Source organism: Octopus bimaculoides, chromosome 19 (assembly GCF_001194135.2).
Source record: "Octopus bimaculoides isolate UCB-OBI-ISO-001 chromosome 19, ASM119413v2, whole genome shotgun sequence".
Taxonomy (NCBI): Eukaryota; Metazoa; Mollusca; class Cephalopoda; order Octopoda; family Octopodidae; genus Octopus; species Octopus bimaculoides.
In genome coordinates, this window is record NC_068999.1 from 374,236 (window position 1) to 377,803 (window position 3,568).

At 37.6% G+C, this 3,568-nt stretch overlaps 1 long non-coding RNA gene across 1 annotated transcript in view; it reads right to left on the bottom strand.

Moving 5' to 3' along the window:
- Positions 1 to 3,568, bottom strand: part of LOC106882149 (uncharacterized) — a 322,442-nt gene that overhangs the window by 115,633 nt on the left and 203,241 nt on the right. Inside the window, exon 3 of the long non-coding RNA XR_001410957.2 lies at positions 1,894 to 2,200. This is a non-coding gene — a long non-coding RNA (uncharacterized LOC106882149). The remainder of the gene's footprint in view (positions 1 to 1,893; positions 2,201 to 3,568) is intronic.

Genomic DNA, 3,568 nt, shown 5'->3' on the forward strand with positions numbered 1-3,568 from the left:
TATATATATATATATATATATATATATATATATATATATATATATATATGTATATATATATGTATATATATATATGTATATATATATGTATATATATATATACATGGAGGTGATTAGGGCAGCGGACTCGTGGTCACAGGATCGCGGTTGTAAGTGTTTATTGAGCGAAGACACCTAAATCTTCACGAGGCTCCGGCAGGGGGCGGTGGCGAACCCTGCTGTATTCTTTCACCACAACTTTCTCACTCTTACTTCCTGTTTTTGTTGTGCTTGTAATTCAAAGGACCATCCTTGTCACACTCTGTGTCACGCTGAATCTCCCCTAGAACCACGTTAAGGGTACATGTGTCTGTGGAGTGCTCAGCCACTTGCACGTTAATTTCACGAACAGGCTGCTCCGTTCATCGGATCACCTGGAACCCTCGTCGTCGTAACCGACGGAGTGCCTCGATATAGACATATTGTTTAATATAAATAGTGTATAGTTATGACCTACTAATGTAGTTTCATACATTGAAGATATTTTCTAGGTATCTTTTAATAGCACGACTTGTATCTCCAAGCAATTTTGCATGGCTTATAGAAGTTTCAAATCAGGACGATAGAAGACAAATCACGAGAATAAAACTAGAAGAAGAAGGTGGATGCAAAACGTGGAATGGTGAAAGAAACGAAAAGTCATGTGAAGCCATAAATCTGGTTGATAGTGAATCATCGGAAGGGGTCGAAAGTCTACAATACCGCTGCTCAAATCGGAGAGGATGGTGTACCCCATTTCATGTGCGTGTGTGTGTGTGTGTGTGTATGGGAATCAACACTGCCTAGTTGGTTAGGGTGTTGCACTCATGATCTAGCGATCGGGATTTCAATTCCGAGGCTGGGTGGTGCGTTGTGATGCTCAGCAAAACACTTCATCTTGCGTTGCTCTGCGATCGCTGCGACACTTGATGCGTGGCACACCGTGGCACCTTTTCAGACACCATCGATTTGATGGAGAGAGTGAACTAATGTGTGGCACGAACACTATAAACAAAGCATTTGTGCATGTCGTTCGGCAAAAGCTGAACGCCCGTACGTCGTCTTCGACAAAATTTCTCCACTGCAAATGGTCCTGCTCTTTTCAATGTTATCCCGAAAGAAATTAAAAAAAAGATCCGACAAGTTTCAAATGGTACCTGGACTAATTCCTCCAGGAAATATCGGATAAACCACCTGGCTACGTCTCAACCAACAACAATAACAACAACTCTGCTTGAGTGGTCCATGGTGTCCCGAAATAATTAACTAAAAGACTTTTCCAGGTGGCGCTATTGAGTTAGTTATGGCTTCGGTCGATAATGACCGAAGCCACTCTAAGTTATACACACACACACGCAAAACAAGAAATGTTATTTGTCTCTTATAGAAACAAAAGGGTTTACAGGACGGCAAAAGAATTGCTCAAATAGAAATGAGACGAAGATAAAGAAGCATTGGTTATAGAACAAATATTAACTATGGATCAACAACTTTACATACAACCCCACCCCTCAAAAATTTAATCATATATAAAAAAAAACACCATGGTCTACAAACACATAAAAAAATAATACATATACATAAAATCACAGAAGGTAAAAAAATATATTCTGATAAAATACAAATTGAACGGTTTATCAAAAGTTACATATAACGACTAAAAATTCAAAACTATGAAAAGCCTACCGGACAAATATAAAATAAAGATAAAATAAAATAAAATAAGTGTCCACCGACCAAAAAAGATTTTATCAGACGATTAAAATATTCTTTCTTTAAATTATTAATTTTTTTTTTAATTATTAATTTTTTTTTTATAAAGAAATATTTGAAAATATTTTATAAAGAAATATTTGAAAAATGTCTTTTACTTACCTCATACAAATACGTCTAGACTTCACAAGTAAACAGACTTCCACCGGTCAAATTCACATACATCTTGAAAAAAGTCTTTTATGTACTCCGTCCACACAAGTATATCCAAAAGTTCATAATAAGCAGGCTTCACAGGTCAAATACAACATTCACATATATCTCTGGCCATTTCGGGAGCTCACCACCGCAGTTCACAGGATAAACATGAAACATGCACAGATTAAAATTTTTAAGAAAATCTTTACATCTCTTAATGAAAAGCTTATATAATTTAAGAAGAATCCATCAGCGGACCAGTCCAAATTTTCTATAGAAATAAAAAAAAAAAACATTTGCTAAACACTCAGATAGTTGTAGTTAACTGAAATTTAACGTCGCCGGTTTCAATTCCCCACAACGCTAAACAATTTTATTACATTTATTTTTATTTCTATATACTTTCAAAAAGGTGGACGAAAACCGATGGTTGCAAAAAGGGATCACTTCAGTAAATCAATTTAAAGTTTTTGGCCCAAAAGACTTAAGGATTGCAAGGGATTTCTTTACACACAACACTTATTTATATTTACTCTGAAGTAAGGGGCTCTCGAAATAACGGACCATTCCAGAGAATAACTCTTGTTCTTCTTTAGATTGTGTAAATAAGATGCGAGTGTGGTAGAGCTGCAGTATTTTTCCTTTGAGACTGAGCTCATGTGGACCCTATATCTAGCCTATATCTAGCCTTAAAATTTACTGTACTACCTATATAAAACTTATTTAAATTATCCTCATCTTTAATAACGCGTTTATATACTGCATTAGTAATTAGACAAAACCCGTCAAGGTGTGATAGATAAATTGTCGCCATTTTATACTTTCAATTACGCGCATGCGCTTTGCCTGTTTTCGATTTCGCCGGCTACACAGTTTAGTAGGGTCAGTTGGGCACCGTCTGTGAGAAAAACAACACTATGACGCAATTGACACTGGCAAAAATTTGGAAACGACATGCTGTATGGCTTGGCATTCGTGCCGGAAGCTCCAATACAAACATGTACCGAGAGTGATAAAAACCAAACATCCAGTGAACATCATGGTGTTTGGAGTGATCACTAGTGAAAGCAACGTTAGGCCTCCATTCATATTCTCGCATGGCCTCACACCCAATACGGAGGCCTGCATCAAATGCCTGGAGGAGATAGTGTTGCCGTGTGTCAAGAGGGTGGCTGCTGGAAGACCCTATGTCTGGCAACAGGACTCTGCACCGTACCACACAAACAGGAGTACCCAGGCATGGCTCTCAGACAATTTCTGCGACCACATTACCCCTAACATCTGGCCACCTGATTCTCCACACTGAAACCTCTTGATTACAATGTGTGGGGCACAATTGAGCGATAGAGCAAGAAAACTCCTTGTAACACCAAAGATTAACTAAAGGCAAGGATTATGGCAGTATTCACGAACTTAAACAAGGAGACCGTCCAGAAGAGCTGCAGGAGATTCCGAAGTCGTTTGGACGCCGTGGTTGACACCAATGGCGATTTTATGGAATAAATTTACTCTTTAGCATTTCAAGATATTTGTTATGAAACTTTGTTAAATATATCTGTGAAAACGAGACGTTAGTGTTTTCATTTTTGCATAATTTAGACAACAATGTATTCATCGCACCCTGTATATATATATATAT